The sequence below is a fragment of the Somniosus microcephalus genome, chromosome 9 (assembly GCF_052327205.1).
Source record: "Somniosus microcephalus isolate GS21.2 chromosome 9, FLI_Smic_1.0, whole genome shotgun sequence".
Classification (NCBI taxonomy): Eukaryota; Metazoa; Chordata; class Chondrichthyes; order Squaliformes; family Somniosidae; genus Somniosus; species Somniosus microcephalus.
This window is the reverse complement of record NC_140995.1, coordinates 238,980,826-239,003,493: the sequence shown is the minus strand read 5'-3', so window position 1 is coordinate 239,003,493 and position 22,668 is coordinate 238,980,826. Positions and strand designations below refer to the sequence as shown.

Below are 22,668 nucleotides of genomic sequence, written 5' to 3'. Positions count from 1 at the left end.
TTGTATATATGTTATAATGTATGTTTAATGGGGAATCAGTATGTTGCAAGCTAAAAAGGGAGGATTGTAGTGTATGTACCCGTCTACCTTTAAGAGAACTATTGTATGTAACCGTCCACCTTTAAGAGAACTACTTTAGGTGTTGCACTACTTTGTTGGCTTCTGTATACTGTAATACCGACGGTGACCACACCGGTATATAAGTGCTGTGTCAGGATTTATTGGGCAGATTCGCCCTGACCTTCGAATAGTAAAGTCCTGTTTTAAGTTACTCTGGTAGTCTGTGTATTAATTAACTAAACAACCCACAGACTTTCCAGATTGGCTGAGAGGTTTGTTCAGACCTTTAAAAAGGCAATAAAGGCGAAGTGTAATGACGACATACCACTACAACACAAGGTGGATAATTTCTTGTTTGCTTACCGGAATGCGACACATGCAGTCACCAACCAAGCTCCAGCCATAATGTTCTTCAACCGAAGGCTAAGATGTCGCCTGGATTTGCTCAAACCAAACATAAGACGAGATGTTGAGGATAAGCAATTCCAGCACATCAATGAGAAGCCAACCAGGAGCTTCAAGATAGGGCAACCAGTCTTGGCCCGCGACTACCGAGCAGAAAAATGGCAGCCAGGAACGATATGCACACAGCAGGGACCACTAATGTACACAGTGGACGTTGGAGAGAGCATTGTGAGACGCCATGCTGACCAGATTCTAGAGTCACAGGAACAAGCCAAACCCATACCACGAGCATGTGCACCTGGTAATGAACCCGAAGTACAGATTGCATCTACCTCAGAATCAGTGGTATTAGAAGCTGACGAACCAACCAATGACAATGAGCCAGAATCGACTCCGCCGCAAGAACAGGATACTCGAGAAAGGCGCTATCCAGTCAGGATCAGTACAAAGAAGGTTCAGTCGGTTAATCCCGGGTATGAGGGGGTGGTCATATGAGGAGAGGTTGAGTAGATTGGGACTCTACTCATTGGAGTTCAGAAGAATGAGAGGCGATCTTATTGAAACATATAAGATTGTGAAGGGGCTTGATCGGGTGGATGCGGTGAGGATGTTCCCAATGAAGGGTGAAACTAGAACTAGGGGGCATAATCTTAAAATAAGGGGCTGCTCTTTCAAAACTGAGATGAGGAGAAACTTCTTCACTCAGAGGATGGTAGGTTTGTGGAATTTGCTGCCCCAGAAAGCTGTGGAAGCTACATCATTAAATAAATTTAAAACAGAAAGAGATAGTTTCCTAGGGGTAAAGGGAATTAAGGGTTACGGGGAGCAGGCAGGAAATTGGACATGAGTCTAGGTTCGGAATGGTCATGGCCCTGTGGGTAGTGGAGTGGGCCCAGGGGCCATGTAGCCTGGTTCTGCTCCTACTGTGTTCTAATTCTGTGTTAGATTTCAGGAGATGGTTTTATTCCTGTTCCTGGCTGGGGTGGAGATCGCCTTTACAGAAGGTAAGTACTGTAGAAAATATAGGGACAGAGTGATCTCCTGGAAAAATCTCGATCGCCTAGATGGGTCGGAGAGGAATTTCCCAGATTATTTTCTCCCAAATTGGCCATTGGGTCTTTTATCTGGTTTTTCGCCTCTCCCGGGAGATCACATGGGTTCGGGTGGATGCAGAGTGATAGAAGATTTGAGGTTAGGATCAGATCAGCCATGATCTTATTGAATGGTGGAGCAGGCTCGAGGGGCCGATTGGCCTACTCCTGCTCCTATTTCTTATGTTCTTATGTTCTTAAGCCTCCTCAAAGACTGAACTTATAAATGATTATTTCAGTTGATGTATATAGTACAGAGAAAATTGTAATTGTAATTAGTTGTTATTTAATTGTTAAATGAATGTTATGTACTGTTTATCTAAAAGGGGAGGAATTGTTGTGTATGTACCTTTAAGAGAGAACTGACTTTATACTGTAGTACCGGCAGTGACCACACCTGTATATAAAGCCATAGCAGGCTTCTGTACTTTCAGTTTAAGCATACCCTCTGTTCAGTAAATACCTGTTATTATTGTTCTCCTGCAGTCCGTGTGTTATTGATACGCGGACACTACAGTCTTTGCTACCAATACTGTCATGGACGGATGCATCTGTGACAGGTAGATTGGTGAGGACAAGGTCAAGTAGGTTTTTCCCTCGTGTTGTGTCTCTCACCACCTGCTGCGGCCCAATCTTGTAGCTATGTCCTTCAGGTCAGGTCGGTTGGTCGGTCAGTGGTGATGCTATCGGGCTACTCTTTGTGATGGACATTGATGTTCACCCCCCCCCTTGTACATTCTGTGCCACTGCTACCTTCAGTGCTTCTTCCAAGTGGTGTCCAACATGGAGAAGTACTGATTCATCAGCTGAGTGAGGCGGTAGGTGGTAATCAGCAGGAGGTTTCCTTGCCTCTGTTTGACCTGATGCTGTGAGACTTCATGGGGTTTGAAGTCAATGTTTTGGACTTCCAGGACCTCTCCCTCCCGACTGTGCCGCAACCTGTGGTAGGTCTGTCCTGCCAGTGGGACAGGAACATACCCAGGGATGTTGATGGAGGAGTTTGGGGCATTGGCTGACAGGTATGATTCTGTGAGTATGACTATGTCAGGCAGTTGCTTGACTAGTCTGTGGGACAGCTCTCCCAATTTGGCACCAGTCCCCATATGTTAGTGAGGAGGACTTTGCAGGGTCGACTAGGCTGGGTGTGCCTTTTTCGTGTCCTTTGCCTGTGCCGTTGTTGATGCCGGGTCGTCCATCTGGTTTTATTCTGATTATTGCTTCTGTAATGGTTTGTTACAACTTAGTAGCTTGCTAGGCCATTTTAGTGGGCAGTTAAGAGCCAACCACATTCGGAATCACATATATGCCAGCAGATTTCCTTCATTAAAGGGCATTAGTGAACCAGATGGGTTCTTACAACAATCCGATAGTTTCTTGGTTCCCATTACTGATACTAGCCTTTTACTGCAGTTTTATTTAATTAACTGGTGTGGAGGTATTTGAACTCATGTCGCCGGATCATTCATGCAAGCCTCTGGATTACTGGTCCAGTAACATAACCACTATGCTACCATTCCCTTGCTTCATCAATCAAGACAGAAATGGGGATGTTCAGTTCCATTCGCAACTCCTCAGGTAATAAAGCAGCCCATGCCCACATGCAGCAAGACCTGGACGACATTCAGGCTTGGGCTGACTCCCCAAAGCCTTTCCATAATCTATAAGGCACAAGTCAGGAGTGTGATGGTATACCCTGCACTTGCCTGGATAAGTGCAGCTCCAACACCACCCAAGAAGCTCAACACCATCCAGGACAAAGCGGCCCACTTAATTGGCCCACTTTTCACCACCTTAGACATTCACTCCCTCCACCACCAGTGTACCATGGCTGCACCGTGTACCATCTACAAGATGCACTGCAACAACTTGCGAAGACTTTCTCGGCAGCACCTCCTAAACCCGTGACCTCTACCACCTAGAAGGACAAGGGCAGCAGTTGCATGGGAACACCATCACCTCCAAGATCCCTTCCAAGTCACACACCATCCTTCATGGTCACTTGGTCAAAATCTTGGAACTCCCTCCCTAACAGCACTATGGGAATACTTCACCACAGGGACTGCAGCGGTTCAAGAAGGTGGCTCACCACCATCTTTTCAAGGACAATTAGGGATGGGCAATAAATGCTGGCCTTGCCAGTGACGCCCACATCCTAGGAACGAATAAGAAAAAATATTAAGTTCCCAGTCCTGACCGTCTTGCAGCCATGTGTCAGTCATGGCTACCATGTCGTACCCTCTAAATTGAATTTGCACCTGCTTTAAGAGTGAGCTGCAGCCCTTTAAGAGCTGCCGCTCAGGGATATCCCATCCCCTGATGTTTGTGCACTTTCAGCAAGTTATGCACTATGCGCCGAGAGTGCCATGCTAACATTTCAATGAATTGACGTTGATTTTTGGCAGGCACAATGCCTGACCACAGTGGTCCTGACACCACTGTGCAAGGAGAGAATTAGCAGCCCTTTATACTTTGATTTGAATTGTAATCAGAGTGACTGGGAATAGTGCATTACATACATGCGCTTTCATCAGAATGATGCTGGGTTAAGTGAGCTCTTCTTGGAGCTTGGCCGTGTTGAAGCAAAATTATAATTTTTTGATAACTTTACTTTTGTTTTGGGATATAGGTTATGGTACCGAATCTGGATGATATTCAGCATGCTATTAACCGAACAATCCAGATGGTTTTGGAAGTGAGTCGTAAGGTGCAACACTGGAGGCAATCAAAAAATCATCAAGAAACTTTTTCTGATATACAGAATGGAGGAGGTAAGTGGTCCGTGAAAAAGGGACAAGGTTGTTGGGCCTGGTGACTTTTTTCTGTTTCCAAAAATGTTATGTTCTTAATATAATTTTCAAAAGCAAGAAAGTGAAGACAGATAGAAAATAATCATTACTTTTGGCCCCGTTCTCAAAATCGGTATAATTCTAATGTAGTTTGTATATGTGCTGTGGCTGTTAGAACAAAATGTCTGAAATTGGCTATTTCAGTATTTTCCTGATTTGTAAATCGGCATAGTAATATGCAAATTATAACTAGTATTAATATACACTTATGTGGCGGTACCACTGGTTGTCCCTTACATTGAGACACATAATTCCTTTTAACTTATCTAACTGTATGTACTTAACTTACTTATGTATGTATAACTTACCTGTTGGGGCTGTTGCCCCTTTAACTTACCTGTTGGGCCGTTGCCCCTTTAAGAGGCGACCTAACGCGCTGACGTCATGCATCACGTGACGCACGCGCGCCGGCCGCCGGCCCGACTCGGTCTTCCAAGACGGCCGCCGGCACAGCCCGGCCTACTGCGACTTCGGCCGCATCGGCCAGCCGACGGGAGCGACGCGATCTTCCGCCCCCGCGGCAAGCACCGGCACAGCCCGGCCTCGCAACCTCGGCCTCAACGGCCAGCCTCCGTACCGGGAGACGCGCTGACGCAACGACGCGGTCATGCGACGCCACAAGCGCGGGCAAATGCGGCGACGCGATCACGTGACGTCCAAAGCGCGGGAACACACAGCAGAGCGTGATGACGTCATCACGCTCCCCACAGGACTGCGAACTCATTCCTCGTGGAGTCCCCGCTGGGACAAGACCTATACCACGGTGCTCCTACAGTCAGCCATCTTACCTGCCATCTTACCTGATGTAATTAGTCTGTTCCTGTAAATAAACAACTTGTTAATAGTTCGTCGAAGTCAAACTCTCTTATTTAGTGGCGATCTACACGAACCACTACATTGGTGACCCTACGACGTGAGTACGGGAGCTCATCAATTCCAACGCTACAATCGGTGAACCCGTATCCGTGAACGATTTTCACGGTAGCAACGCACACCTGAACCTTGTCTTCCCACAAGACGACCAACGCACAACCGACGAACAACCACGGAACAGCAACCGCCTCACTCCGCCAAAAGCGACCCCGTCCTTGCGAACGTCTTCGCAACGGACGCGCAGCTTGGAGGTGAGCCCGTTTTTCACGAACGATTTCACAAAGGTAGAGCACGACCAACGGCAACCTTCATCCACCAGCACTACAATTGGTGGGTTTGTGAACGTCTTTCACAAACGAAGCACGCTATGGAAGCATCAGCCGTTCTGCTGTCGCTACCGCAATCCAGGGAGCCATGGTCTCCCTCGTGCTTTATGCAGGTAGAAGCCCTGTTCACCGAGAACATCGATGCAGCACAGACCACGCACGTGCTCACGGTCTCCGTATTCGACTCTTCTACCGCCACACGGATCGTCCGCCTCTACATCCAAAGCAACAGCAAGTATACATCTCTCCAAGCGCGGGGTACAGCATGTTCGGGCCCACAAGATCGGAGCGTGCCCCGCAGGGATACCACGAGGACTCACCCCCGCAAAACACGAGGACGCACTCCTCGCGCATGAGGACCCATCCCTCGCGAACCACGAGAACCCATCCCTCGTGAACACCGACGACTCCTTCTCCGCCGACGACGCACCAGCCCTTCAGCCTGCTGGTTGTGTTACCTACTACACGATTCAGCGTGAACAAAAAGCGTGCTGCCCTCCCGGCTGTTTTCTCCTAAATTTACAACAGTTACAAGTGTTGCCGCCCTCCAGGCAGAGTTAACCCCTCCTGAAAGCAACAACAACCTGGACCGTTGCCGCCCTTTCTCCAGTTTTCCCTTTAACAAACGCAAACGTCGACTGAAGCTGCACACATTGAGGATGGGTCCAACGGGCATCCTGCGGCCGCGATCAGCCACGTGAAAGTTGCTAGCCTCACCGATCACTGATCAACGCAGCAACTCTTCACCCTCCGTTGTGTTCACGTCGTAGCACTATGGCACGCACCGTTCCGTGCGTTCCAGCCTCCCGAAGGTTTCGCTCACCAGCCAACGGAGACATCGCCCGCGTCCGCCCAACCTGCCCGTCACTCTGACAAGGCCTGCTGTTTCGCACGTCTCCACGGTCCTTCGCCTGACGGATATGTTTTATTCGCCACGACGCGTGTAAGGATCCGCTCACGAGCAGCATCTTCATACCTCGCCTACCAAGTCGAGACAGCACGATCGCCGTGACCACCAGCTCGTCAGACCATCTCATCCTTGGACTTTCGTTAAAGCGGATTCTGGGGGGGCCTATGTGGCGGTACCACTGATTGTCCCTTACATTGAGACACATAATTCCCTTTAACTTATCTAACTGTATGTACTTAACTTACTTATGTATGTATAACTTACCTGTTGGGGCTGTTGCCCCTTTAACTTACCTGTTGGGCCATTGCCCCTTTAAGAGGCGACCTAACGCGCTGACGTCATGCATCACGTGATGCACGCGCGCCGGCTGCCGGCCCGACTCGGTCTTCCAAGACGGCCGCCGGCACAGCCCGGCCTACTGCGACTTCGGCCGCATCGGCCAGCCGACGGGAGCGACGCGATCTTCCGCCCCCGCGGCAAGCACCGGCACAGCCCGGCCTCGCGACCTCGGCCTCAACGGCCAGCCTCCGTACCGGGAGACGCGCTGACGCAACGACGCGGTCACGCGACGCCACAAGTGCGGGCAAACGCGGCGACGCGATCACGTGACGTCCAAAGCGCGGGAACACACAGCAGAGCGTGATGGCGTCATCACGCTCCCCACAGGACTGCGAACTCATTCCTCGTGGAGTCCCCGCTGGGACAAGACCTATACCACGGTGCTCCTACAGTCAGCCATCTTACCTGCCATCTTACCTGATGTAATTAGTCTGTTCCTGTAAATAAACAACTTGTTAATAGTTCGTCGAAGTCAAACTCTCTTATTTAGTGGTGATCTACACGAACCACTACACTATATTACTATTACATTGATGATGTGAACAGCTATTACAATGTTTCCACTGTCAATAGAGGTTTAAAAATAAAAACAGAAAATGCTGGAAATACTCAGCAGGTCAGGCAGCATCTGTGGAGCAAGAAACAGAGTTAACATTTCAGGTCGATGACCTTTTGGCAGTTCTGAGTGGAGAGGAGCTATAAATTAAGATTAAAACATGTGGATGTGGCTATTTCTAGTTGTTTTCCTTTTACTAGAGAATCTCCTGTGATGTTGCTCACTTCTGGCTAGAAGTGGAACTGGAAATGACTAAGCATTTTTAATAACATGAGCTGCAATAGTCAGCTATAGAATCATCTCTTTTCTGGTTCTGGGCACAGACTCTGGCCACAACCTTTCAATCCTCCTTGGATATGGGAATACTGCCAGAGGACTGAAGGGCTGCAAATGTTACACCCCTGTAACAGGGTTACAGTAAATGGGATAGTGCAGAGGCGGTTGGGGTGGGGGTGAAGTTCCATTGCGCTCATGGGGGAGGCCGTGGTTGGAGACATCCAAGAACTCCTTGCGGAGTCTGGGGGAAGAACTCCATTTTCACCTGGCCCACAAGGAGTTCTGACAATAGTGATTTTTTAAAATTTATGTTGGTCTCCTCTGGCCAGTCGGTGCTTCCTGCTATGGTTCTGCTATTGGGCTCCGGACAGTGTGGGACTCCCCCTGACTTTTTAATAAGATCATGTGAATTTCTGACCTCGGTGGCCAGAATCATAGAATCTTACAGCACAGAGGGAGGCCATTCAGCCCATCAGATTTGTCCTGGCACATTTCACCAGTCTGTCTATGTCCTCCTTTCTGAAATGTTTTGCATATTTACCCTCAAAAAGCTCTTATCTGCTCATCATGGGGGTTCTTATTGCCAGTTTGATTTGAATGGATGAAGAAGCAGAGCAAGTAGAGCAGTAGTGGCAGAAGTCTTCATCAGGTGAGGGAGACTAGTATGAAGGCGCGTGAGCAACAGAAGAAGGAGGATCACCTCAATGCCTTGCAGAAGAGGTGCGAGGGATGACTGAAGTCAAGAATTGTTTAGCGATTCCAGTGATTATCTCATTCCCCTACCCTGAAGTTACACAAAGGGCTGGATTTTGTGAATGGAGATGAGTTGGAGGCGGGACTGCTGTTTGTTGTGTCAATGTCCCGCCTCCATCCTCGCCTGACCAACCAGAGGGATTTTCCCCTGATTGACCTTGTTAAGCCTGCCTGGCAGGCCCAGCAAGCCAATTAGGGAAGAAGTCTTTCTGGCACCTCAGCATTTACCCTATCAATCCCCTTCAGAATCTTGTATGTTTCAATGAGATCACCTCTCATTCTTCTAAACTCCAGAGAGTATAGGCCCATTCTACACAATCTCTCATCATAGGACAGCCCTCTCATCCCAGGAATCAATCTAGTGAACCTTCATTGCACCGCCTCCAAGGCAAGTATATCCTTCCTTAGATAAGGAGACCAGAACTGTGCACAGTACTCCAGGTGTGGTCTCACCAAAGCCCTGTACAATTGTAGCAAGACTTCCTTACTCTTATACTCCAACCCCCTTGCAATAAAGGCCAGCATGCCATTTGCCTTCCTTATTGCTTGCTGTACCTGCATGCTAGCTTTCTGTGTTTCTTGCACGAGGACGCCCAAATCTCTCTGAACACCAACATTTGAAAGTTTCTAACCATATAAAAAATATTCTGTTTTTCTATTCTTCCTACCAAAGTGAATAACCTCACATTTCCCTACAGTATACGCTATCTGCCACCTTACTGCCCACTCACTTAGTCTATTTATATCCCGTTGCAGACACTTTGTGTTCTCCTCACAGCTTACTGTCCCACCTAGATTTGTATCATCAGCAAACTTGGATACATTACACTCGGTCCCTTCATCTCGGTCATTAATATAGATTGTAAGTAGCTGAGGCCCCAATACTGATCCTTGCGGCACCCCACTAGTTACAGCCTGCCAACCTGAAAAAGATCCGTTTATCCCTACTCTCTGTTTTCTGCCCATTAACCAATCCTCTATCCAGGTTACTAAAGTACCCCCAACCCCATGAGCCCTAATCTTGTGTAATAACCTTTTATGTGGCAACTTATTGAATGCGTTTTGGAAATCCAAATATATTACATCCACTGGTTCCCCTTTATCTACCCCGCTAGTTACATCCTCAAAAAACTCTAATAAATTTGTCAAACACAATTTCCCTTTCATAAAACCATGTTGACTCTGCCTAATCATGTTATAATTTTCTAAGTGATTTGATACCACTTCTTAACAATGGATTTCAGCATTTTCCTGACAACTGATGTCAGGCTAACTGGCCTGTAGTTCCCTGATTTTTCTCTCCCTCCTTTCTTGAATATGACTTCTTCAAAGTCCCTATCCATTTTCTCCACAAATCTCTCCAAGATGTACATCTGCCTCTCCAAGCCAGGTGGAACACAAGTTTATACCTGTGTTGTTCAGGAGTTGTGGGGTTGCAAAGAGGTATCGTCAGCCAAGTGTGGAGGGGGTGTCCCTCGTCCCCTGACAGCCATGTGAACTATCACCAAAGCTGCAAAGGCTGTGAAAATTGACTCCTGTTGTGAGGGTTCGGCTCCAACATTGCTGGAGTTGGCCACACTCTCCGAGGTAGACTGTAGAGTTTTAATGCTGTGCGACCTGACACCACACAGGCTGAAAGCAATTTCAACCATGGTGGTGAAACTCCTTGGCAGGCCTCCCAATACTTGATATAACTGCATGCATGAAGCAAACGGTTTTCTTCTCATTGCTGGGCCCCTGAAATCCACAAATGACCTTCTGAGAATTGGGAGATGACTTCACCCTCCTCTGATCTATCATCTAGGCAGTCCCTGCCACCAGTATGTGCTCCTGCTCACTGATGCTAGCTGCTTCACCATGTACAGACCCACCCCTCTAACTTACTGTCTAGCGCAGCCGGGGTGCCAATATCGGTGCTGGTGCTTGGGAGTGATGGAACCCGTGATGGTGCCTCCTCATGAACGATTGTTCTCTTCTGCGGTGTCTTGTTCTATGGACTGCGGCTGCTGAGAAGGACCTAGAAGAAACAGAAAAGCGAGAAGAATTAGCAATGCATTGAAAGGCTGAACATTAGATGACAGGCAGCATAGTACAGCTTGAAGGAATGCAAGTAATAGTCAGAGACCCTGTTCACAGACGTTCCTGGCCTCGAAATCTCCTATTCTTATGGCTATATAGAGGCCACTGATTACAACGCTTACTGCGCTGGCTCGGAGAGGTTCATTCTGTTGGGTGTTCCAAACCAGGTCTTACTGCTCTCCCATCTGCTGTGCGCTGCCTTATCCTGCAGAGGGAGAGCGCAAGAGTTGGTGAGTGTCTCCTACAAAGGAAATTGCAGATGTGTGGGGTTTCTGCTTGTTGTACAGATGTTGAGAGGGAGAAGAAACAAGAGATAATCATGATGGGGCAGTGTTGAATAGAAAACGGGTGCCTGGAGCATGAAGAAAGGAAGGAGCCATGAGAGATTCTGCAAAGACTACCAAGTAAGATGAGAATGTTGATAACTGCTGCTGTGAAGGGAGCAATGAAGAATTGAGTGCATATTTGTAATGAGAATGAGTGGTGGTCTGGTGTGCCCTTGTGCTGTGTGCTGAAGCATGTGATGGATGGGAGGGAATTGTTGAGAGTGCAGGGGGAGTGGGGAAAAGACTGTTTCCATGTGTTGTTTGAAAGTGATGGAGCTGCACTCACCCTTGCTACTCTGGAGAGGTAATTGAAGTGCTTCCTGCACTGCATTCTGGTCTTTTGGGATGTCCTGAGGATGTGAAAGGCACTATATAAATGCAAGTTCTTTCTTTCCTGGGGATGATGCTCCTGGAGCTGACAATCTCAGTATATTCTCCTGATGCCAGGTGGACTTGCTGTTTTTGGATTTCTTCCCACTGCCTAGAATGAAACTTCCTTCCTTATCCTGACCTCTTACAGCAGGACCTCCAGCGAGGCTTTACAGAACCTGGCAGCTTGCCTGCAAATCATTACTGTGCACTAGTCTGCACATCCACTCCTCCATCACTGGCCTACTGTGGCTGCAGTGTGTATTATCTACAGGATGCACTGCAGCAACTCGCCAAAGTTACTTCGGCAGCACCTCCCAAACCTGCGACCTCCATGGACATGGGCAGCAGGTGCATGGAAACACCACCACCTCAAAGTTCCCTCCAAGTCATTGGACATGTAACGCCATTCCTTCATCATCACTGGGTCAAATTCCTGAAACTCCCTACCTAACTGAATTGTGGAAGCACCTTCATCACATGGACTGCAGTGGTTCAATTAGGGATGGGCAATAAATGTGTTCATGCCAGCAATGCCCGCATTCCAAGAATGAATATAAAAAAGCACCCTGCCCATACATCAGTTCCTTCCATGTCCATCTTCTCTTCTTCCACATCCTCTTCTTGTGGACTTACAGCCCAATGGGACTCCTTATTGTTTGTCACTCCTCACTGTATGGCAAAGTTGTGTGGCATGCACAAGTTAGTAATTTTTGAGATCTTTGGAGACTGTAGAGCGCAACTCTGACTAAGCAGTCCAAGCAATAGAATTTTTGCTTAGCGTGCCTATGTTGAGTTTGACAGAAGTTCAGGTGGCAAGGTTGGCATCATTGTATTTTGGTTTTATTGCTGCATGCAGGTTTCAATTTGAGATCATGAACCTTGGCTGCACAGGCTAGCACTGATCTCCTAACTATCATTCTCCCAGGTCATTCAAAAATATATGTTCAAATCAGGATGATGTGTAACTTGGAGTTGTTGAAATTACTGCTCTTATAATTTAAAACACTCAACTTTTGCTTCGCAAGTCATAAAGTCATAGGCCTAGAAATTCGGTGGCGCCCTGTTTGGGGCGCCAGCCTCGCCAGGGCGCCGGAAGTACCGCCCCGGAAGGAGTCGCGAGCGCCCGCTGGAAATTCAGTTTGAGTGCCCCAAACGGAAGTGCGGCGCTACTCGAGGCGCCCCGCATCCGTCTTGGGGCGCTGCAACTGAAGTTCGCAGCGCAACGTGCCGCAGTGCCACACGCTGCGGCATGGCGCACTGCGGTACTGCAGGCCTTCCTCCCCTTCTTAAAGGGGAGGGGCCTGCTGCAGCGCGATCTAAGATCGCGAGTGCCGGCAAAAGAGCCCGGCACCGAGGAGAAGTGCCAGGCTCTTGGGAAACAGCTGGCACAATGCGGGGGTGGGGGGCTCAGGAGGCCGGGGACGGCTGCACGAGGAAGTGCTGGTAGGCGGCCAGCAAAAAAAATGGGCGCCCCGCACCTCAGCGCCTCTACCGCCGCAGGTAGGCCCCCCTGAACCGGTCGCAAATTGCGACCGGCGTTACAGCAGGGGGCGCTACCAAATTTCGCGATCGGGGTGGTAGTGGGGTGCTGCGCACACCGATGACGTCATCGATGGCAGCATAGCGCTAACGGCTACCGCCGCCATTAGCGCCCCGCTAAATTTCGTGGGAGGCATGGCCAGTGGCGCTAAACCCACTAAGTGCCCTCTTTGGGCACTGACTGGTGGCGCAGCCCACCGAATTTCTAGGCCATAGAGTCATAACGGCACAGAAGGGGGCCATTCGGCCCATCGAGTCTGTGCCGGCTCTCTGCAGAGCAATCCAGTCAGTCCCATTCCCCCGCTCTATCCCCGTAGCCCTGCAAGTTTATTTCCCTCAGACTCCACTTGAAAAAATTGAGTGTCTCCACTTCCACTTCCAGCGAATTCCAGATCCTCACCACTTACTGCGTAAAAAAGTTTTTCCTCACATCCCCCCCCCCTGTATCTCTTGCCCTAAACCTTCAATCTGTGTCCCCTAGTCCTTGTACCATCAACTACTGGGAACAGCCATTCCCCGTCTAGCCTATCCAAACCCGTCATAATCTTGTACACCTCTATCAAATCACCCCTCAACCTCCTTTGCTCTAATGAAAACAAATCCAGCTTCTCCAACCTGTCCTTGTAGCTAAAATTCCCCATCCCCGGAACCATTCGAGTAAATCTCCTCTGCACCCTCTCAAGGGCCTTCACATCCTTCCTAAAGTATGGTGACCAGAACGGGATACAATACTCCAGTTGTGGCCTAACCAGCGCTTTAGAAAGGTCCAGCATAACTTCTCTACTTTTGTACTCAATACCTCTATTTATGAAGCCCAAGATCCCATTTGCTTTGCTAACCATTCTCTCAATATGTCCTGCCACCTTCAGGGACATATGCACATTAACTCCCAGGTCCCTCTGTCCCTGCACACTCTGTAAAACTGTGCCATTAAGTGTATATTGCCTCTCCCTGTTTCTTCTGCCAAAATGCATCACCTCACACTGCTCTGTATTAAATTCCATCTGCCACTTGTCTGCCCATTCTGCTAGCCTTTCTATGTCCTGTTGCAGTCGATTGGTATCATCCTCACTGTTTTCCACACTCCCAAGTTTGGTGTCATCGGCAAATTTAGAAATTCTACTCTGTATTCCAATATCCAGGTCATTTTTATATATCAAAAAAAGCAGTGGCCCCAGCACTGACCCATGGGGTATTCCACTGTCTACCATCCTCCAGCCATTTACCACAACTCGCTGTTTTCTGTCCTTAAGCCAATTCCTTACCCAAGCTGCCACTGACCGACCTATTCCATGAGCCTCAATTTTGTTAACCAGCCTTCTATGTGGTACTTTGTCAAACGCCTTCCGAAAATCCATGTAGATAGCATCCATTGCATTCCCTTCATCAATCCTCCCTGTTACTTCATCAAAAAATTCAATTAGATTAGTCAAACACGATCTGCCTTTTACAAATCCGTGTTGGTTCTCCTTAATTAGCTTAAACCTCTCCAAGTGCCCGTTAATTTTTTCCTTGATTATTGTTTCTAAAACTTTACCCACCACTGATGTTAAACTGACCAGCCTATACTTATTAGAATTGTCCTTACACCCTTTCTTGAAAACTGGTGTCACATTTGCCACTTTTCAATCCTCAGGCACCTCCCCTGCATCTAGGGGAAGATTAGAAAATTATGGCAAGCCCTTCCGCTATCTCCTCCCCCAATTCCCTTAGCAAGCTGGGATGCAAGCCATCTGGACCAGGTGACATATCCACTCTAAGCATACCCAGCCTTTCTAGTACATCCTGTCTATCAATTTTCACCCCTTCCATTGCTTCTACCTTTTCCACTTCTAATGATATTTTGTCAGCATCCACCTCCTTAGTAAACACCGATACAAAGTACTCATTGAGTATTCTAGCCTTGCCCTGCGCCTCTAAGCATATATCACCTTCTTTGTCCCTAATAGGTCCCACCCCGCCTCTTACTACCCATTTACTGTTTACATGCCGGTAGAAGATTTTTGGGTTCCCTCTTATGTTAACCACCATTCTACTCTCATATTCTCTCTTTGCCAATCTTATTTTCATCTTCACTTTCCCTCTCAACTTATTGGGATCGATTTTCAGTGTGCCGTGGAGTCGGGATTGGAGGCGTGCGGGGGGTTAAATTCCAGAATTCGGGGGTCCCGACACCATCCCGCCCAAAACCCGCCTCCATGTAAGTGTCAAAGGAGGCGGGTACCTGCCCCGCACTGGGACCCACCGACCTGAGGCGGGAAGGGATTAGTGACAATGCCTGTTAACAGGTAGTTAACAGGCAGTTTTTAGCCTAATCCCTATTTTGAAGGTTGTCGTGTGGGATTCCCGATGGCTCCAAACCACGCCAGGTTAGAGGAGTCGGGCCGTCGGGTTGAAGGACTTGGAGGGGTCGAGATGTTGGTGTTCAGGTGAGTGATGGGTGCATGAGTGCAAAGGTAAGTGTATTTGATATGTCTAAAGTGTGTAAAGAAGTTTGAATTACCTGTACTTACCTTTACAGCCTTCCTTCCTCTAGGTTTCGGCAGTCCATCATTCAGCCGGCACAGAAAGCAGAATGGCTGCGATCTCTCAAAAGTGACAGCCTGCAGCTTTCAGTGCCGGCGAGATTTCTAACTGAGTCTGTGTAGAAGGACTCAGGTTAGAAGTAAGACTGTCAGTGTTTGACAGCTTCAAACAGCTGTGAAACACTGATATTTCATCTGTCAACACATCTTGACAGATGAAATTTCAGTCTGTGACGTCACCTGTTGCCGGGTGGCCCTTAATTGGCCTGCTGAGCCCGCTGGGCTTTTTTTGTTTCATCATCTTCTCTGTCTCCCTCATCATCCAAGGAGCCCTTGCTTTGGTTCCCTTACCCTTTCCTTGTGTTGGAATGTACCTAGCCTGTACTTGGAACATCTCCTCCTTAAAGATCTCCCATTGTTCCTTTACAGTTTTTCCTGTCAGACTTTGGTTCCATTTTACTCTGGCTAGATCCTTTCGCATCCCATTGAAGTTAGCCCTATTACAGTTTAGATTGTTCCTTGCTCCTCTCCATTGCTAATTTATATCTTATGATACGATGATCACTCGTACCCAAGTGTTCTCCCACAGACACTTGTTCGACCTGGCCCACCTCATTCCCCAGCACCAGATCCAGCAATGCCTCCTTTCTGATGAAAGGTCATCGACCTGAAACGTTAGCTCTGTTTCTCTCTTCACAGATGCTGCCTGACCTCCTGGGTATTTCCAGCATTTTCTGTGTTTATTTCAGATTTCCAGCATCTGCAGTATTTTCTTTTTGTATTAATGTCTCCTTTCTAGTTGGGCTAAGAACATATTGGTCAAGGAAACTCTCCTGAACACATTTCAGAAATTCTTCTCCCTCCTTTCCCTTTACCCTAGCATTATTCCAATCGATATTTGGGTAATTAAACTCCCCCAATATCACCACTCTATAGCTCTTGCATATCTCGGCGATTTCCCTGCAGATTTGCTCCTCTACCTCCCTCTCACTATTTGGAGGCCTGTAGAATACACCCAATAGCATGATCATACCCTTTTTGCTCCTCAACTCTAACCAAATGGATTCTGTCCTTGTCCCCTCAAGAACATCCTCCCTTTCCAACACTACAATGTTTTCCTTAATCAGCACTGCACCCCACCTACCTTTTTTCCTTCCTTATCTTTTCTGAACACCTTACACCCTTGAATATTAAGTGCCCAGTCCTCACTGTTTTTAAGCCACGTTTCCGTTATTGCCACAACATTATATTGCCACACGGCTAATTGTGCTTGTGGCTCACCAACCTTATTCACCACACTTTGTGTCTTTATGTACATGCATTCTAAACCCATTTTTGAATTTTTTGTAATCTTTCTTAGTCTGCTCCTATCTAATAAGGTACTACTTCCACCTCTAGTACTACTTTCTTCTCTGGTACTATCAAACACACTCGATCTTCTATGTACCATATTCCTCTTTTCTACTCCTATATGCTGGTGCCCATCCCCCTGCCAAGCTAGTTTAACCCCTCCCCAACAGCACTAACAAACCTCCCCGTGAGAATATTGGTCCCTGCTCTGTTGAGGTGTAACCTGTCCAGCTTGTACAGGTCCCACCTTCCCCAGAAATGGACCCATTGCCTCAGGAATCTAAAGCCCCCCCTCCTGCACCATCTCTCCAGCCATGCATTCATCATTCTATCCTCCTATTCCTGTACTCCGGGAGTAATCCGGAGATCACTACCTTTGAGGTCCTGCTTTTTAATCTCTTTCCTAGCTCCCAATAGTCTGTCTGCAGGACCTCATCCCTCTTTCTCCCTATGTCGTTGGTACCGATATGGACAAGGACCTCTGGCTTTTCAGCCTCCCACCTCAGAGTGTCCTGCAGCCGCTCAGTGACATCTTTGACCCTGGCACCAGGCAGGCAACATACCATCCTGGAGTCACGTCTGCGGCCACAGAAACGCCTATCTGTTCCCCTAACCAATGAATCCCCTATCACTATTGCTCTTCCACTCTTCTGCTTCCCCCCCCTGTGAGTTACCTGTGGTGCCGTGGTCTTGGCCCTGGCTGCTCTCCCAGAGGAGCCATCATTCCCACCAATTTCCAGAACTGTGAACCGGTTAGCGAGCAACATGCACCCAGGTGATTCCTGCCCTGCCTGCCTGGTCCTCCTTCTCTGTCAAGTGGTCACCCATTCCCTCTCCACCTGCACATTCTGAGGCTGCAGGGTGACCACTTCTAGAAACGTGCTTTCCAAGTAATTCTCAGCCTCGTGGATGCACTGTAGTGATTCCAGCTGCCACTCAAGTTCCGAAACCTGGAGCTCGAGTTGCTGCAGTTGGCGACACTTCGCGCACCCGTGGTCGTCCAGGTCGCAAGAAGCATCCAGGCTATCCCACATGGCACATCATGTGCAAATCACAGGACTGAGCTGCCATACCATGCCTCTATTTACCAGACAATGGAGGTAATTTAGCAGAAATAAACTTAAAACTTAACAAGAAACACTCAACAGCTACCCACCAATGAGCACTTCCCTCTATTAATAGGCTATGATCTACTTAGCAGAAATATACTTAAACAGAACAAAAAAATACTCACCCTATACTCACCTCTCAGCTCCCTTGCACCAGCGACACCTTTGAATTCTGACGTCACCCCTTCGTTGTGTCGCTTGCCGACTGTCTCCCTCGCAGGTATTCCACTCGCTCAGACTCCCAGGCCTCTGCTCTGCTTTGCCTTTTTCCCTGGTCTCCGACTCCATTCCTCCCGCAGCTCCACTCGCTCAGACTCCCAGGCCTCTGCTTCGCGTTGCCTTTATCCCTGGTCTCTGACTCCATTCCTCCTGCAGCTCCACTCGCTCAGACTCCCAGGTCTCTGCTCCGCACTGCCTTTATCCCTGGTTTCCGACTCCGTTCTTCCCGCAGGTCCGTTCGCTCAGACTCCCAGGTCCGCTCGCTCAGACTACTATTGTGTCCTTCACCAGGGCTGGCAGCTGATGATGGATCACATCACTGTCTTTGTAACTACCACTATTGTGCCCTTGACCTCTTACTCTGGACAAGGAGGTCCAGAAAACCACTTCCATTGCAGCTGTTCAAAAAGTTCCTTCAGAAAGAATACATGGTTCCATAAGAGGTGACCAGTACTTTACTATGTGGGGCATAAGCAAGACAGGGAGTGGTATTAGGAGCCACAAATGGGACCAGGTCTGGGACTGGTAAAGAGCAGAAGCTCAAATAACCACGGGGCAGAGAGCTATGAATGTGCCATGGAAATGGCAGAGTGCCGAGGCCTGAGCACTATAGAGTAGGTAAGTCATGGGTTGGAAAACAGGAGGCTGCAGACTCATAATGGGCTATTTAGGCAGTGGTCACCAGAAAATATCTTTATCTGTAATAATTTTTTTTAAAGCCTTTCAAAAATGTCTATTTATTTAAAAAGTTAGAGAAATTTGTGTGCACGTATAAGATTTTAATAAGATCTAGACGTTCAAAAGATCATGGGCTTGAAATTCTGTTCGGGACAAAGGGCAATCACCTGCCTGTACCTGAAATTTGGGATGAAGCCGATTTGCTAATATTCCATCCCATTTCTCCTGTCCTTTCATTTTTCATTAGGGGTATTGGCAGATATTTGCCCACATGCCTACTTCAAGCGGGAGTGTCCAAGTGTTCCTGGGGGTTGGGGGGAAAGGTAGGGCTCCCTGGATGAGGAAACAGATAGCCTCATGATGAAGCAGAAAAAGAGCGTGTATGACAGATGTCAGGTTGCAAATACATCTGAGAATCAGGCTATATAAAGAAAGGTCAGAGGAGAAGTGAAAAAGAAAATAAATGGGGCAAAGAGAGAGTATGAGAATAGATTGACAGCTAACCTAATAGGTAATCCAAAAGTCTTTTATAGGCATATAAATAGTAAAACGGTAGTAAGAGGAGGGGTGGGGTTGATTAGGGACCAAAAAGGAGACCTATGCATGGAGGCAGAGGGTATGGCTGAGGTACTAAATGAGTACTTTGCATCTGTCTTCACCAAGGAAGAGGATGCTGCCATAGACATAGTGAAGGAGGAGGTAGTGGAGACATTGATAGTATAAAAATTGATAAAGAAGAGGTATTAGAAAGACTGGCTGGACTTAAAGTAGATAAATCGCCAGGAGTGGATGGGATACATCCTAGGATGCTGAGGGAATTGAGGGCGGGAATCGCGGAGATACTGGCCATAATATTCCAATCCTCCATAGATATGGGGGTGGGTGCCAGAGGACTGGAGAATTTCAAATGTTACACCATTGTTCAAAAAAGGGTGTAAAGATAAACCCAGCAACTACAAGCTAATCAGTTTAACCTCGGTAGTGGGGAAGCTTTTAGAAACAGTAATCAGGGACAAAATTAACAGTCACTTGGATAGGTGTGGATTAATTAAGGAAAGCCAGCACGGATTTGTTCAAAGGCAAATAAGAACATAAGAACATAAGAAGTAGGAGCAGGAGTAGGCCATACGGCCCCTCGGGCCTGCTCCGCCATTCAATAGGATCATGGCTGATCCGAACCTAGACTCACGTCCACTTCCCTGCCCTCTCCCCGTAACCCCTAATTCCCTTATCAACTAGGAAACTGTCTATCTCCATTTTAAATTTATTTAATGTCGCAGCTTCCACAGCCCTCTGAGGTAGCAAATTCCATAGATTTACTACCCTCTGAGTGAAGAAGTTTCTCCTCATCTCAGTTTTGAAATGGCAGCCCCTTATTCTAAGACTATGCCCCCTAGTTCTAGTCTCACCCATCACTGGAAACATCCTCCCCGCATCCACCCGATCAAGCCCCCTCACAATCTTATATGTTTCGATAAGATCGCCTCTCATTCTTCTGAATTCCAATGAGTAGAGGCCCAACTTATTCAACCTTTCCTCATAAGTCAACCCCCTCATCTCCGGAATCAACCGAGTGAACCTTCTCTGAACTGCCTCGAGAGCAAGCATATCTTTTCTTAAATATGGAAACCAAAACTGCACGCAGTATCCCAGGTGTGGCCTCACCAGTACCCTGTATAACTGAAGTAAGACTTCCCTGCTTTTATACTCCATCCCCCTTGCAATAAAAGCCAAGATTCCATTGGCCTTCCTGATCACCTGCTGTACCTGCATACTAACCTTCTGTGTTTCATGCACCAGGACCTCCAGATCCCTTTTTACAGTAGAACTTTGCAGTTTCTTTACATTTAGATAATAACTTGCTGTTTGATTTTTTCTGCCAAAGTGCATAACCTCACATTTTCCAACATTATATTCCATCTGCCAAATTTCTGCCCACTCACTTAGCCTGTCTATGTCCTTTTGCGTGTTTTTTATGTCATAGAGTCATAGAGTTTTACAGCACAGAAAGAGGCCCTTCGGCCCATCGTGTCTGTGCCGCCCATCCATCCCTGTCCAGTCTAATCCCATTTTCCAGCATTTGGTCCATAGCCTTGTATGCAATGGCATTTCAAGTGCTCATCCAAATGCTTCTTGAATGTTGTGAGGGTTCCTGCCTCTACCACCCTTTCAGGCATTGAGTTCCACATTCCAACCACCCTCTGGGTGAAAAAGTTCCTCCTCAAATCCCCTCTAAATCTCCTGCCCCTTACCCTGAATCTATGCCCCCTTGTTATTGACCCCCCCACTAAGGGGAAAAGTTCCTCTTTATCTACCCTATCTATGCCCCTCATCATTTTGTACACCTCAATCAGGTCCCCCCTCAGCCTTCTCTGCTCCAAGGGAAACAACCCCAGCCTGTCCAGCCTCTCTTCATAGCTGAGGCGCTCCATCCTCCTCACTCACTGCTTTCCCTCCTATCTTTGTATCGTTGGCAAACTTGGATACGTTGCACTTGGTCCCCTCCTCCAAATCGTTAATATAGATTGTAAAGAGTTGGGGTCCCAGCACCGACCCCTGCGGAACACCACTAGTTACTGATTGCCAGCCCGAGAATGAACCATTTATCCCCACTCTTTGTTTTCTGTTAGATAGCCAATCTTCCACCCATGCCAGTATATTACCCCCAATCCTGTGATTTTTTATCTTGTGCAGTAATCTTTTGTGTGGCACCTTGTCAAATGCCAACTTGATCGATTTTTTGATGAGGTATCAGAGAGGGTTGATGGGTGTAATGTAGTTGACGTAATGTACATGGATTTCCAAAAGGCGCGTGACAAAGTGCCACATAATAGGCTCACCAGCAAGGTTGAAACCCATGGAATAAAAGGGACAGTGGCAGCATGGATACGAAATTGCCAACTGACAGGAAACAGAGTAGTGGTGAACGGTTGTTTTTCGGACTGGAGGAAGGTATACAGTGGTGGTCCCCAGGGGTCGGTACTAGGACCACTGCTTTTCTTGATATATATTAATGACTTGGACTTGGGTGTGCAGGGCACAATTTCAAAATTTGCAGATGACACAAAACTTGGAAGTATAGTGAACAGTGAGGAGAAGAGTGATAGACTTCAGGAAGGCATAAACAGTGAAATGGGTGGACATGTAGCAGATGAAATATAACACAGAGAAGTGTGAAGTGATACATTTTGGTAGAAAGAATGAGGAGAGGACATATAAACTAAATGGTACAATCCTAGAGGGGGTGCACGAGCAAAGAGACCTGGGGATATATGTGCACAAATCGTTGAAGGTGGCAGGGCAGGTTGAGAAAGCAGTTAAAAAGGCTTATGAGATCTTGGGCTTCATAAATAGAGGTACAGGAAACTTTGTGCTATCCGGCACCGATGGGACCGAGCTGTTGCCGTCCCATCAAAACTGTCGGACAAACCAGCGCTAATGTTGAAACATACGGAGATTTTGAGCTCCGTATCTGGCAACAAACCCTGTTGCTCAACAGCTTCTAAACAGTCGGCCGTACCTTGCAAGCGTCTCTGTAGCTTAGCAACAGCTTCAGCGAGACCTTGCAGAGCCTGACTGGTGAAAAAAAGCAACGAAAAGAAAAAAAAACTAACGAAACGGCTCCTGATTTTTGCCGGTGGCTCGAGCATTCCGGACAGTTAACCTCCGGATAAACCAAAGTTTTCTGTATAGGGCTCGAATTTCCCAGGGCCGTGGAGGTGGGAATGGAGGCGTGTGGGGTGTTAAAATTGCAAAAAGTGGCAGGCGGGCCCAACCCCGCCACCATTCCACCTCCAAGCAATTTTCAAGAAATCGTGTTTACTGCTCCCACCTCCGTCCCGCCTCCAAGAGGCGGGATTGGCCCTTAAGGCCCTTAACAAGCACTAAATTGCCTCTATTATCCCATTTTGAAAGGCCTTTGTGATTTTAACCCTTTTCCCACGTGAAGCACGCCTGCTCTGAAACACGACGGTGAAACCTGGCGGGAGCACAATTGGATTGCTAACTATTAACTGCAGCTCCACCATTAAATAGG

At 47.7% G+C, this 22,668-nt stretch overlaps 1 long non-coding RNA gene across 1 annotated transcript in view; it reads left to right on the top strand.

Moving 5' to 3' along the window:
* The first annotated feature begins 4,114 nt into the window (after window positions 1-4,114).
* The window catches only part of LOC147113153 (uncharacterized), a 76,563-nt gene continuing 58,009 nt past the window's right edge, over window positions 4,115-22,668 (top strand). The window contains exon 1 of the long non-coding RNA XR_015079629.1: window positions 4,115-4,324. This is a non-coding gene — a long non-coding RNA (uncharacterized LOC147113153). The remainder of the gene's footprint in view (window positions 4,325-22,668) is intronic.